Source organism: Castanea sativa, chromosome 8 (genome assembly GCF_040712315.1).
Source record: "Castanea sativa cultivar Marrone di Chiusa Pesio chromosome 8, ASM4071231v1".
NCBI classification, from domain to species: Eukaryota; Viridiplantae; Streptophyta; class Magnoliopsida; order Fagales; family Fagaceae; genus Castanea; species Castanea sativa.
This window is the reverse complement of record NC_134020.1, coordinates 4,340,973-4,357,009: the sequence shown is the minus strand read 5'-3', so window position 1 is coordinate 4,357,009 and position 16,037 is coordinate 4,340,973.

The window sequence follows — 16,037 nt, the reverse complement described above, 5'->3', positions numbered from 1 at the left end:
TTTAGGCTTACTAAGGCCGAGAAAGGAAAAAAGAGTGCCGAGGCTGCTTTGGGGGTTGTTGAGAGATAGGTCGAGGAGCAACGTGGCTTGCTTTGGATCGTGGACGAGGAACTAGTTGAGGCAAAAAAGAAGATTGAACTCCAGCAAAAGGAGTTGGAGGGGAAAATGTCTGAGTAGTCCAAGGTTGAGCAAGCGGCTTACGAACTGGGGCAGAAAGAAATCGCGACTAGCCTTACCCTTCAGATGAAGGAGTTAGGCCAAGAGTTCTGCTGTCAAACTTGGATGGAAGCTCTTAATGCTACTAGGGTGGATTCATCTTTTGAGCTTAAGGAACCATCCAAGATTTTCTACCCCTCAGCTCTTGGGGGCATAGCCAACTCGTCCACCTCGGAATCAAGCCCAACTGAACTAGCTTCTCAACCTCCTCCTGAGAAAGAAGGGAATGACAGAGGGCCACAGGAGAAAAGGGACAAGACTAGAGAGCCCAAGGAGAAAAGAGTCTAAAGAATAGGCTTTCTACAACTTTATGTAATAGGATTTCCCATTTTATGTTTTAGCTTAGATAGAAGGTGTCTTCTCTTTCTTATTCTTTTTTCTTTTTTGGTAACTCTTACTCCACCGTTAACGAATGAGGATTTTGCTTTTATTTGGTTGGTACTTGTATTTGCTCCTGATTTATTTCTAGCGTTAACTTAACCAAGGCATGTAACCTGAAGAATCAAACACAACCGAATTTCTATTTAACATTTAATCACTTTGTTATTTCTTTGCAAAAGTTAATTACCTAAGGCCTTTGACTCGAGGAGTCGAACATGGCCGAGATTTTCGTTTAACACTTAGCTAGTTTTTGTAAGAATTAATTTACCCAAAACATGTGGCCTGAGGAGTCGAACATGGCTGAGGTTTAGTTTAACACTTAGCCAATATTTGTAAGAGTTAATTTACCTAAGGCATGTGACTTGAAGAGTTGAACATGGCTAAGGTTCTGTTTAATACTTAGCTAATTTTTGTAAGAGTTAATTTATCCAAGGCACATGGCCTGAGTAGTTGAACATGGTCGAGATTTTGTTTAACATTTAGCTAATTTTTTCAAAAGTTAATTTAACCAAGGCATGTAACTTGAGGAGTTGAACATGGCCGTGGTTTTATTTAACACTTAGCTAAGGTGAGATAAATAACGTAAAGGCATTGGTAAAAGAAAGGTCCTAATAATAAAGAGAGAAAATTGAATAACTTTAAAACCCTTCATTAATAATAATATATTTGTAGGTTGTTTACATTCCAAGGCCGTGGGACCATGTTTTCGTCCAAGTCTTCTAAACGATAAGCACCTATCCCTACCACTAATGTTATGTGATAGGGTCCTTACCAATTTGGCCTGAGCTTTCCTCATGCTGGATTCCTAGTATTTCCCACAACTTTTCTTAAGACTAGGTCCCCTGACACAAACACCCTCGTTTTGATGCCTCTGTCCCCCCCTGTCTAAGCTTCTGTTGGTAATGGGTCATCTGGACCTTGGCAACATCTCTTCTTTCCTCCACTAGATCCAACCTAGCAGAAAGGAGTTGCTCATATTTGCTGCTATTAAACTGGTCGGTTCTCATTGTTAGGAACCCATCTTTAGAGGGATGACTACCTCGGAGCTGTATGTCATTGAGAAGGGGGTTTCTCCAGTCGACCTCCTAGGCATGGTGCGGTATGCCCATAATACATGTGGCAACTCATTGACCCACCTGCCCTTTGTTTCATCCAACCTCTTCTTTAGTCCATCCATTATGATCTTGTTGGTGGCTTCAGCTTGCCCGTTACTCTAAGGATAGGCTAGTGTAGAATATCTATTTTTTATGCCTAGTTCACAACAATATCTTTGGAAAGCCTTACTATCAAATTAAAGCCCATTATCCGAGACTAGTGTATGTGAAACTCCAAACCTTGTGATGATATTTCTCCAAATGAACTTCTTCATGTCTTGATCTCGGATGTTGGAGAGAGGCTTGGCCTCGACCCACTTCGTGAAGTAATCAGTTCCGACAAGTAGTCGGTTCCCAATTGCCTTTAGGAAAGATCCAACTATATCCATGCCCTACTATGCAAAAGGCTATGGACTGGAAAGAGGGTTCAGGGTCCCCTCGGGTTGATGAATATTTGGAGCATTCCTTTGGCATTGATCACACTCCTGACATAATCTTTAGCGGACTTTTGCATACTGGGCCACTAATAACCCTAAGTGAAATCCTTAAGCGGCAAAGGTCTTCCTCTGATGTGACTACCGCACATTCCATCATGAAGTTCCTTTAGTAATGCTTCCATCGCTTCAGGATGGACACACAATAAATATGGCTCAGAGTATGATTGCTTGTACAACTTTTGCTCTTTCTTGCCATTATCATGGTGCCTTTCTTTGGATTTTTTTGGCCTCGGTTTTGTCCTCGGCCAGTATCCTGTCCTTCAAAAATGATACCATCGGGTTGTTCCAGCTTGGATCGACATCTATTTTGCTTATTTTTACAAGGACTTGTGCCTTTCTTCGGATTTTTTTGGCCTCAGTTTTGTCCTTGGGTGGTATCCTGTCCTTCAAAAATGATACCACCGGGTTGTTCCAGCTCGGGCCGACATGTATTTTGCTTATTTTGATAGGGACTTGACCATCCCAGCTAGGTGCTATTAGATCCTCGACCATTATAACCCTTGGTAGGCCTTCTCCCAACGAGGTGGCCAAGGTTGCTACTGAGTCAGCGTGGGCATTCTTACTTCTTAGGACTTGCTTTATAGAAAACATCTCAAAGTTGGACTGTAGCTGTTTCATTTGGCCTAGGTACCTTTGCATTCTTTGGTCCTTGGCTTCAAACTTTCCTTTCACTTGCTCCACAATGAGCCTCAAGTCAGAAAAAACCTCCACAGCCTTACCTCCTAGCTGTTTTACCAAATCTAAGCCTACTCGAAAGGCTTCATACTCCGCCTTGTTATTCGTGGCTAGAAAGCTCAACCTCAAGGATTTCTTCGTGCTCACTTGTTCAAGAGATACTAGAATGATCCCAATTCCAGATCCCTTTTAGCTGGTGGCCCCATCCACGCACAGTTCCCAAAATGGTGGATGGGATGTTGAAATGAGTGAAATTTCTTTATTAGGTGTCCCTTTCCTTCTTGGTTTCATACTTTCCCATTCCCTTAGTGAACTCAGCTACTAGGTCGGCCAAAACTTGCCCCTTCACGACCATATGGGGTAAGTACTTGATGTCAAACGCTCCCAACATGGTTCTCCATTTAGCCATTCTCCTCATATAGTCTGACCTCCGAAGTAGCGCTTGTAAAGGGAGCTGGGTGAGGACGACGACTGTATATGCTTGAAAATATTGGGGGAGCTTCTTGGTGGCATGTATGATGGCCAAAATAGCTTTCTCTAAGGGTAAATACTAGGTTTTTGATTCTTGAAGGGACTTGCTCACATAATAGGTGAGCTTCTACACCCTTGCGTCTATTTGAACTATGACTAGGCATACTGCATGGGTTGTAACTGCTAGATATGCGAACAGTACCTCTTCCTTCTTGGGTCTGGATAGGATTGGTGGATGAGCCAAGTATCTCTTTAGTTCCTCAAAGGCCTGATCACATTTCTCGATCCACGTGAAATCCTTCCACTTGTGAAGTAACTGAAAAAATGGTTTATAGTGATCAGCTGACTGAGAGATGAATCTATTCAAAGCCCTTGTCATCCTCGTTAGCCTCTATACTTTCTTTAGGTTCTGAGGTGGGTGTAGGTCATGGATGGTTCTAATCTGGTCGGGATTAACTTCAATTTCTCGATGAGTGATCATGTATCCTAGAAATTTTCTTGAGCCCATACTGTATGAACATTTGAAAGTGTTTAGGTGTAAATTATATTTTCTGAGCACCAAGAATACTTCTTCTAAGTCAGTTAGGTGCTCGGATGCCCGCTTGCTCTCTATTAGCATGTCATCGATATAAGCTTCCACGTTCTTGCCTAGCTGGGTTTCGAACATCTTCGTCACCATCCTTTGATAGGTGGAGCTAGCGTTCTTTAAGCCAAAAGACATCACCCGATAATGGTAGTTCTTAGTAGGAGTTAGAAACGCAGTTTTCTCCTGATTTGGCAATGTTAATGGTATTTAATGGTAATCTTGGAAGGCATCTAAAAAACCCATCCAAAAATGGCCAAACATGGCATCAACAAGTTGATCGATTTGGAGAACTGGGAAAGGGTCTTTTAGGGAAGGCTTTTATCAAATCTGTGAAGTTGACACAAACCCTCCACTTTCCTGACTTCATTTTCACAACAATTGTGTTAGCCAACCATTTGGGGTAAAAGGCTTCTTTGATTTCTATAGCTTAATTAAGTTATTGACCTCCTCTTTCATTGCTTCAGCATTCTTTTTAGAAGATCGCCGAGGTTGTTGCTTCTTTGTTGTGAGAGCTGGGTTCATGTTTAAATGGTGACAATTGAATTTCAAGTCCACCCCTAAGGCCTCGTACGGGCTCCAGACGACAACATCTAAGTTATTCTTTAGGAAGTCAACAGGTTTTCCTTCTCAACTAGGGGCAATTGGGTCCCCACTTGGAAAAATCTCTTTTTGTCTGAATCGAGGATAACTTTCTCTAGTTCCTCACACTACAAACTGCCTGTCGCGATTGTATCTGAGCCCACTAATTCTCCCACTGCTGATTGCTATGAAACACGACTCGGTTCAAGGGGACCCACTTGAGTTGACTAATGCCTAATAGCAACAACCATACACTGCCTGACCATTTTTTGACACCCTACAAGCTCCCCTACTTGTCCCTTGGTTGGGTACTTCCCCGTCATATACAAAGTATAGGAGACTGCCCCAATCGCATAAAGCTATGGCCTTGCCAAAATTGTAGTGTAGGGAGAAAAAGCATCAACTATAATGAATTCCACCTCAACCACTTCATTGCCTGTTTGTACCGACAGCTTTATCATCCCCTTGGGGATCATGGTTCTTCCATCAAACCCACTAATGGGGAGTTGTACTTGTTGAGGTCCTCAGGCTTTAGGTTCAGCCCCTTGTATAAGTCTGGGTACATGATCTTGGCTCCACTTCCTTGGTCCACCATCACATTTTTCATATCAAACCCTTTAATCCGGAGGGTAACTACTAGAGCATCATCATGGGGTTGAAAGGTCCCCACTTTATTTGCTTCCAAGAAGCCCAAGACCGGCTCCGGCTCTGCCTTAATCCTTTTGGACCCTTTATCCTCCTTTCCAAATTTGGGTTGTGATGAAATGGACATAACTCTGGATGAGGGCCTTACCTCCCTATCTGGTGTAATAAATATGACGTTGATAGTTCTCAATGGTGGGTGTGGAGCCACCTCTCTCTGGTATCCTTGTCCTATCTGGCTCCCCTACCTAGGGGATTGATGCATGAACTGCTTTAGCTTCCCTGCCTTGACTAACTGCTCTAAGTAGTCATGTAAGGTTCTGCAGTCCTCGATTGTATGGCATAGGTCTTGATGATATTGGCAATATAGGCTTTGATTCCTTTTGGTGGGGTCCTTCCTATCTTGTTGGGCTATTTGAAGTAAGACTTATTTTTTATCTTCTCAAGGTCTTGATATATCCTTGAATACCGAGCTGACCACTAGGGTATTACCGTGGGGAGGTTGGCTGGAAAAGTCTCTCCTTAGTCGGTTAAGGCCAGATCTGTCAAGCTGAGGATCCTTCCTCTTGGGTGTGAAAACCTTGGCCTTCCCCTTGCCTTGTACTCGATCTTCTTCAACCCTTTTGTGCTCGTCAATGCGATCCATTAGTTGATGCATATTTCGAGCACGCTTCATGGTGAGGGATTTTCTCAAGTCATGATTCATGGGAAGTCCCACTTTGAAGGTTCTGACAGCCACATCCTCGAAATCTCCATTGATTGTTGATAAGTTCCCAATACCTATCAAAATAGGTTTTTACGGTCTCCTCCTCTTTCATGGCCATGGAAAGCAGAGAATTCAAAGGTCTAGGGATTCTGCTACAGGTCACAAATCTGGCCCCGAATGCTCTAGTCAGCTCTTTGTAGGACCCTATCAAGCCCTCCTCCAATTCATCAAACCATCTCATGGCATTGGCTCCGAGGCTTGAGGGGAACACTTTACACATGAAAGCCTCATTTCTGCAATGAATGACCATCCTTTGATTAGAATGGCTCAAATGCTCCACCAGGTCAGTCCTTCCATTGTAAATGGTAGGCCGATTGGGTAAAACGATGAGGGAGCTTGGCCCTATCAATACGACTTATAAAAGGTGACCTAGAAATTTGGCGTAAGGCCCTACTCATAGCATCATTCTCCATATTTTCAGTGGATGAATTTCTGTTTCTTCTTCTACGACGTCTTTCCCCACCTCCTGTATGAGAGGACGTTGTAAAAGATTTGCTTAGAGGAGTTAGATCTTTGCCTATAGCTTCGATCTCCTTCTGACTCAGAGCTTTGGCTCGAGGGAGGTGTTCTATCCTTCCTAACAATGCACTCTACGTCAAAGTCATTTACGTAGATGGTCAATCTCCAGCCTAAGGTTTTTTATCTCTTGTTCATGCGATACATGACTTCTAGGTCTTGAGTGACTTTGACTAACGTGGTCCGGATATACTTGGAGACCAATCCATCTCTTGGTCCCTTCTTCTTTCCAAGTTGACAAACTGGTTGACTTGTTGAGAGCCCACAGATTCGTCTCTAGCTCCCCTGGAGTTTGCCATTTTTTTTACTCTCAAAGAATAAACCACAAAGATAGATCAAAGACAACCTCTTCCCACAAACGACGCCAATTGTATGGGCCCAAAATACGCTAAGCCCACTTAGAGTGGAGTTAGGTTGGAAGGCCTAATACGATTAATTTGTTTAGAGTTATGGGTTTTTGAGATCAATTTTTATGCAATCTTGTAGTCTAATTGCTAAGTCTGTGATGAAAATGCTAAAAAATCATTCAAGAGAGACCAAGTTGGGAATTAACACTTCCTCGGATCTGGCCAAAGAGCAAATGTTCGTATTAAGTTCAAGTTTTAGATACAGGATTATACTACTCAGTTTTTGTGTTTCCTTTTAGTTTCTCATCCCCCAATTTGGAGGGGTTTCCTTTCCTTATATAGTCCATTAGATTGCATCCTTGCCCTCCATTTGTATAGCTAGGGGCCTTCCTTTGGATGCTTGTCCCATCAGGGCTGTGCTGGAGGTGGTAAAATGTATTGCAAGATATGAGGTTACTATTCAAGGGTCATTCTTTCATTAATGTGGTCATTTGAGTTGGTATAGTGCATTAAATAAGGAGGTGATGACTACTTTATCCAGATATTTCCTTTCTTCTTTGCTTACACGTCTCTTCCACCTTCTTTGGATTCTTGTCCTTTGGTGTAAGTGGCTTGCTCGATAATTCGCGAGGAATGCTTGCTTCTCAGGTTCCTCGGGAAGTTGGCATCTTTATCTTTCCTTCTCGGACTCTAATCCACGTGTTGGGCAAGGATTGATGTGCAAGTGGGCCTTTTTTCCTCCTCGGACTAGGCCCACAGGCTTTATTCCATACTCGGCCTCACCCCTCTCACAATATTGTGCCTTTATGATTCAAGTCTCTTGTCCAATTATTAATTCGCAAAAAAAAAAAAGTAAAATAAAATGAAACAATCAAATAATCTATGATTTATTGCAAAAGCTAGGGTTTTAGCTAGGAAATTTATCTTCAATTTTAATATAAATCATAAATTATGAAATACTAGTAAATAATTACCTCAATAATGCCAAAAAAAACAAAATAAAATAAAAACTCACCAATACTTCATCATTTTATAACAAGGGAAAATGCAATAAACACCCTTGTAGTTTACATGTTTGATTTGTACACAGCCCCTTCTAGTACAGATTAAATTGCAAAGTTATCATTGCAAAAAATAAAAAAAATGCAAAGTTATTTATTTATTCATTTATGGGTAAATTACTTGGTTGGTCCTTATTATTTGGGTAATATGTTAATTTCATTCTTAACTTTTCAATTGTGTTAATTTATTCACTAACCTTTAACTATTGTGTCAATTTAATCCTTGTTGTTATCCATTAGATGGAAAAATTTGGTTAGTCAAATGGAATAATAAAAAATTATTTTTCTTATCACATCAATTGTCCATTGTACACCTACACTAGATTTTTATTTATTTTTTTAAAACAAATTTTTGTTAACATGTGATTTTTTTTTTTTGGATAGAGTTTTAACTTATAAGATCCGCTCCTAATGATAACTCTGTATTATCAAACCAAGACACTCATCGGTGTTTGATATAAGTAGAAATTGAATTTTAGATCTCTTATTTAACCATCAAATACTTTACCAATAACTGAAACCCCTGTGTGAGTTAGTTAGATCATATCTTCCTAAAACTTTCTAAAATTTCTAAAATCTCTACACCCAGCCCAACAACACACACTGAAAAAATCCTTTAATTCCAAATCTCCAAAATAATAAAACCCCTAGAGATATCATGGAAGGTGGAACTAGCTCATTTGGCTAAAAACCCATCCCGAAGGTGGTGGTGATGCCTGGTATGGAAACATCCAATACCTCGTCAACATCTCTGCCATCGGCTCCAAAGATGAAGGCGATTTGGCAAAGTTCGAGCTGGCTTGTGAGTCTAATCTTTTAGTTCTTGTCAAATGTGATTTGAGTCACATGCCAACATAAAATCGGTTTTTTATTTTTTATTTTTTACAATGTGGTTGAACAATTGACAATAGATGTGGCAAAAAATTTAATTTTTTATTATTTTGTTTGACATTAGATATTTTTAATCTAATGAATAACAATAAAAACAAGATTGACGTGGCACTGAAAGGTTAAAAATCAAATTGACACCATTGAAAAGTTAGAGACTAAATAAATTGACATATGATGTAAATGATAGAGACTAAGTAGTTTACTATTGTTTCTTAAAAAAAAAAAAAAGTAGTTTACTATTTATTTATTAAAAAAAGAAGAAGCCAAAACAGCATGTGTGACCAATCAACACTGCCATGTACAAACACAAAAACAGCCGCACACACAATACTTTTCAAAAGATCAAACAACGCCACCAACCACAAGTTCCATCTTCCCAATCTTACAAAACCCATAAATTAATTTTCTTTTCTCTACAGTTTTTTATTATTTATAAACATAAACAAAAAAATTGATGGCTTATTATCCCCTTGAACTTTTATTTTTTAATGCTAAAATGTTTACTTATAAAACTCCATTTATTAAGTGAACAAACCATTCACAAAATACCATAAAACATTCAAAACTACAGAGAGAAGAAAAAAAAATCATCATTAGACTCGTAAAATTGCTATAAATCATAACTGAAAATAATTTTAAAAAATCCAATTTCAACCACTAATTTCTAGTTAAATTAAAATCAGTAATGTCCGCTAGCTCCAATTTTCTACAAGTTCTCATTGAAAATTTCATATGAATAAGCTTAGATATTGATAGGACTTCTCAAAGAAAATTTCAATGGGAACAAATTTGGATATTGTTTGGACTTACTAAAGACAACGACAACAACCAAGGTTGGTTATATTCATTGGATTTGTATTGAATAAATTTGGTTTCTGTTTCTGGGAAGCATGTATGGTTTACGACTTTTTAAATGTCTGCAAGCTAGTAAATGTTTTTATTTATTTATTTTTTTTTCAAAATAAAAATCCAAAAAATTCTATATTGATTTTTCAGTTGATATGTGAAATATTCGTGTTTTGTTTAGAAGTTGAGGTTTATATATTTATATGGAACTATGTGAGATACTAGTCAGTAGGCTACACAGTCCTCACGTGCCAGAAACAACACCTGCACAACACCAAAAAGAAAAAGACTACAAGAGAGTACCGGTGTGGTACTGGCCTAATACCCTCCGAAAGTTAAGTCAGAGAGATTGTTATAACTTTAGAGTGCCAGAGCTGGGATGAATTATGCGTACCTTGTTTTCTGAATGTTATGACCATTTTATAGTAGTAGGGAACCGACCTTGGTGCCTTGGGCTAGAGGAATATTTTCTTGTAGAGAAAATTTTCATACATGCATGTGATTTAAGGGACCCTTTCCATGTAAGGGTTCTATTGACTAGGGTTAATCGTGGATCACAAGTTACTAATTATTTGAAATTTGCTTGGGGGCCAAGTAAGTCACATCAATGCCAAGTTGTAATATAAAAAATAAGTGGCGACTCTACAATAGTCAATTCCCAAAAATAGAGGTGCCGATGCCAATCTCTTTTTGAGAGCTGGTCTCTCACATAGAGATTGTAAAATAAGTTTAATAATAATTTTTTTTTTGTTCTTCCAGAAGTAATAATTCTTGAGGCGAGAATGGGCCTTTATAAGACAATGAAACCTTAATCAAAATTAGTTAAAACTCCCCCTCAAAATCCTATCCCAAGTAATGGACAGTAAACAGGTGCATCTGACTCTCTAAATATATTATTTTAGTGTACAATAATATAGTATACAATATGGATCCCCAATTCTAAACCTTAACTTAGTAGTAGTGTGCTTTGTTAGCCCTTAAGTTATTACCTACCTTCTCTTTTCTCAATCAAAAGGTCCTATGCAGGATGAATTTGAGATTTGTTTAAGTGAGAAACGCAGAGATATTGATGATGTAGATTTTTATATCACTTTATGTTTTCATTTTGCTTAATGAAATCCTTTTCATTCATTTAAAAAAAAAAAAAAATGGAATCTTCTATTTTTGCAATGAGTAGTAATATATGCACCAAAATTAAGAAAATTGAAATGACAAATGACATAAAATTAGACTTCAATTAAGATTCAAATTGGAATCTAATTGAATTATATATATTTGTAATTCTCTCTTCCATTCTATGCATAATTTTCTCTCACAAAAAATGTTGTTTCTCTCTCTCACCAAAAATGTTGTCTCTCTCTCTCTCTCTTAATTTTTTGGTGAATTTTATTTTCTTACATCTTTACTTTAGGTAGATAAATTTTTGTGTTTTTTAGAACTCTACTTTAGGTTAAGGCCATTTAGTTTTGTGTTTTAAGTTTTTTTTTTGGGTTAAATGTTATTGTTAGAAATTGGGCTGGTTTTGGCCCAACCCATAAACCATGTCCCATGGATTGGCCACATGAGTTATCTGATAAGTAAGTTTAAATTTAAACTAACTAATATTGATATGAGTTATCAATATCAGTAGTGGGATAATTTAAACTTAACAGATATTGATATGAGTTATCAATATCAGTAGATGAGTAATTTAAATTTATCAGATGAGATCTTTTAGGGATCACATATATCCGATAGTAAGTGAATCTCTACTAGTATTTAAAATACTCCTATATCAGTTAAAAAGATGATGATAGACACAGTGAGTGAACATACGTATAGTTTTGAGTGCTCTCTCAAAATAAGTCATCTCTCTAGGACACCATCAATTGTTCCCTAGAATTTGGAGCGTGGAAATTAGGAGAGACTCTAGTAGCCTCTCCTGCGACTTGGAGGTGTTCCACAAAAGAGATCATGAGGAGTTTGTAAAGCAAGCAAAGGACAAGATTTGGGTATTTGGTGATCTATTCCACCAAAGGTATGTGTCTATATGACCTATAGTAAAATATATAATTTTATTCAACATTGGTATCATAGCTATTTTATGATCTGGGCATTTTATGCTTGTTTTCATTCTTGAATGATGCCATGATCTCTAATATATGTAATCTTATATGCATGCTTAAAAAAATTAAAAGTTTAAGTAATTTTTAATTTTCAGATCTGTAATTTTTAGAAGCATGTTATAGCATGTAGAGAGAAAAATAAAAAGCTGTAATTTTTTTTGATTGTTTGCATGCTTTAATTTAAACTTTAAATGATAAAGTTGTGATTAAAATGGAACACCATAAAAATTTGTAAGCCACGTACTGTGAGTATTACAGAGGACCAAGTCAATAACTTTGTATTCACTATTCACGGACCAATATTTGTTTTGGCCATGAGTCCTGGAGAGCCCACGTAACCACTGATGGTTTAAGTAGTCACCTAAAAAAAAAAAATTATAAAATAATAGAGCCCACGTTGATGTAGTGTATTACCTACACTTGAACGCATCTTCTTTTTGTCCTTGTTTTAGTTGCACACAAATAAAGGGCCCCACTTTAGTGTATTAGTTACACTTTTGATAAGGCACATGGCCTGTGTGGATTTGTTTTGATAAGGAAATTGTGCCGCGTGGCCTGTGTGGATTTATAATGTTATTTACAAATGCTGTGTGAATTTGTAATATAGTTTACAAAGTAATTGGGTTATAACAATATAGAAAATTATATCAAAATTAAATGTTATAACATGCACAGTGGGTTTTTTTATTATTTATTTTAATTTATTGTAAAACACTATATATTCTTAATTTTGTTTAGACCACATTTTTTTCTAACATGACATATATGTAAATTGTAGTGGTTTTTTTTTACTGTGATGTTAAAATAGAATTGTGGTAGTATGAGAAAATTGTAAGATTAGTTTTCTAATTTTCTCTATAATTATGCATGGTTTTAATTTTTGAATTAATTTATGATGTCTTTTTAACATATTGTGATATGATTGAATTGATATTATATGAATGCATTGATGAATATGTGGCCAAAGGGTTTGTGAGATTTTTTGACTCATCTCTATTGTTAGAGATTATATTGGTAATTTATGCAACATGTATATTTTTATTTATTGTTATTGTGGATGGATAAGACAATTTTTGAAATTATTTGGTAACATGGCATCCCCAATTTTTAATTACAAATAGAATCTTTGTAGTAGGGTACTTAAATACGTAATTTTTTAGGCCAATGTTTTTTGGCAATTTTTTGGGCCATTATTTTTTGCAATGTAATTTAAGGCTATGTAATTTAATTTTGGAAGCCATGTAAGGGGATGTGTTTCACGGTTACCTATAATTTTCAAATTTTGTCTTAGCATGTTGTATGAAATTACCAATAGGGTTTATAGTGGAGCCCATGCACAATGTGTTGTGCACAAAGATGTATGGACACATGTTATATGTATAATTTAATATGTGGATGGTGTGATGTTTTGTTCTTCACAAAATTTTATTTAAAAATCAATTAGATGTGTTATTCCAATTTACATAGTGAGAGATAATTATGAGCTTAGCGAAATTTTCGATGTCACTATGTAGAAAGGAATATCGTGGTCTAGTTGGATTTTTGGAAATAAAATTTAAAAATGTATGTGCTAATGTCAACTTGTGTAAATGAATGTAGTGAACATGGCCACTAAGAATGTAGTTGTTGATCTAACTAAGGGAGAAAAACTAGATGGAACCAACTATGATATGTGGCATAGAAAAATTCAATATCTGCTTAATGAACAAGAGGTCCTTGAAACCCCAACCTATGTGATGATGCGACCTGAAAATGGGAATACTGCCCAACATTGCCATGACTTAGAGGCCTATGAGTCTTGGGTTAAGAAAGATCGTTGTGCATGCTTCACTATGTTGAGTAGCATGCACAATGATCTTATTGGGGAGTTTGAGAACTACCCAAATGCCCAAGAGATGTGGAACCAGCTTAAGATTGCCTATGGAGGGACTTCAACAACTAGGTTGCGAGCTCTTACTTTGAAGTTTGAGCAATATGTTATGGATTCTAAACATAGCATAGCTGAACATCTAAGGACAATGTCAGCATTGATCCATGACCTAAAGGCTGCTGGCAATAATCTCTCTGATGAACAATAGGTTACAGCAGTGATACGTTCACTGCCTAAACCTACTTAGGGGCAAATGAAGCTTGTTTTGACACATGGTGAGAATATCAAGACTTTTGCTGATATTTCTCGTCATCTTGAGCTTGAGGCAGAGCGCATAGGGGCGCACCAAAACACCCTTCTTGTCGCCCAATCTGGGCAGTGGAAGGCATTCAGGCCTAAACGCAAAGGACAAGGGAGGAATGCCAAAGGAGTTGGTAACCTTGGGCCTAAAGAAGGCAAGATAGCAAAGCGCCAAAAGGGCAAGCATGCTAAGAAGGACAAGGCAAAGATTAAGTGCTAAAACTGTGGTAAGAAGGGTCACTTTGCTCGTGAGTGCACTGAGCCGAAGAAGGTATCCTTTCTTAACAACTCTGCTATTACTTATGTTTGTACACATGTTTTTGTTGCTCATACTATTCTTGGGTGGATTGTAGATTCAGGAGCAACCAAACATATAGCCAGAGATAGAGTTGGGTGTGTGGATTACAAAAAGATACCAATAGGCACACAGTACGTTATTTTGGGTAACGGAGCTCAAGAAGAAGTCATAGGAGTTGGAACCTACCAGCTCAAATTGCGTCTGGGACGTACGTTACTTCTTCATGATGTACTTCATGCACCTGGTGTCCAATGTAATCTATTTTCAGTACTTACTATGCTTAGACTTGGATTTAGTTTCCCTTTCGATGGTCCTTAGTTAGATTTTTATTTAAATAAAACCTTGTATGGACATGGTTATTTATCTAATAATTTCTTTATGTTGGATTTAGATCATTCCTCTTTTTCTTTTACTTCTCATAATGACGATGTTTCTGATTCTATAATGTGGCATGCTAGACTTGGACACATAGGAAAAGATAGATTGGCTAGACTAGCTAGAGAAGGCCTATTGAGGTCTATCACTAATGTAAGCCTACCTATGTGTGAACCTTGTCTAGCTGGAAAGGCCTGTAGGAAGCCTTTTGGTAAGGCTTCAAGGGCAACTCATCCTTTGGAATTAGTCCATTCGGACATAAGTGGACTTATGAATGTTAAGGCACGCCATGGCGCCTCTTATTTTCTCACATTTATAGATGACTATTCACGTTTTAGTTATGTCTATCTGATCTCCCATCGCTTTGAAGCATTAGATTGCTTTAAGCGCTTTGTGGCAGAGGTTGAGAATCAGAAAGAAAGGAACCTAAAGGTTTTTCAAACTGATAGGGGTCGTGAATATTTGTCTAAACAGTTTTAGGAACCGTGTGAGGAAAAAAGGATATGCAGGAAATTGACGATTCCTGGCACTCCACAACAAAATGGTGTTGCAAAGAGAAGGAATCGTACTCTATTAGAGATGGTTAGATCGATGATGGCACAAACTAACCTTTCAATTTCGTTTTGGGGGGATGCATTGTTAACTGCTGCCTACATCCTTAACCGTGTGCCTTCTAAGTCAGTTCCCACAACACCATATGAGTTATGGACTGGTGTAAAACCCAATTCAGAAAACTTGCGGCCTTGGGGTTGTGCAGGTTTTGTTCACAGTACTTCCCATAAGTATGGGAAATTGGGCCCTAGAGCAAGTAAGAAAATCTTTAAAAGATATTCAGAAAGCTCAAAGGGGTATGTAATGTATGGTGAACATTCTGATAGTGGAATGACTGAGATAGAGTCTCGTGATGTCAACTTCATTGAAAATGATTTTCCAAGCATCAGTGAAGCAAAACAAGGTCTTCAGCTTTATGAGCTGCAGGAACTTGAAGGTGTCATACCATCTTTGGGCGGGGTGGAGAATCACAACTTCATCCTGAAATCGCCAAAGATAGTGGGAGTGATTTGGCTCCTAGTGGGAGCAAATTGCTAGATAGTGACACACAAGTATCTAAGGTATGTAGAAGTGAACATAGAACTATTCCCCATCGTCATTTTGAGATTGAGGGGGAATTGTTTATATGTGATTCACTGGACCTTGATGAGCCTGCTTCCTATGAGGAAGCATTAGCTTCACCTACTTCACATGAATGGATAGTTGCTATGAGGGATGAGATGGATTCTATGGCAAAGAATCAAGTTTGAGAGTTGGTTGACCTTCCGCCTGGGCGCAAGACCATTGGAAACAAGTGGGTCTTAAAAATAAAGCGCAAGGCAGATGGATCAATTGAAAAATATAAGGCTCGTCTCGTGGTGAAAGGCTATACCCAAAGAGAAGGGATAGACTATGACGAGACTTTCTCCCCAGTAGTGAGATTCGTCTCTATTCGCCTTATTCTAGCTATTGTTGCACATTTGGATTTGG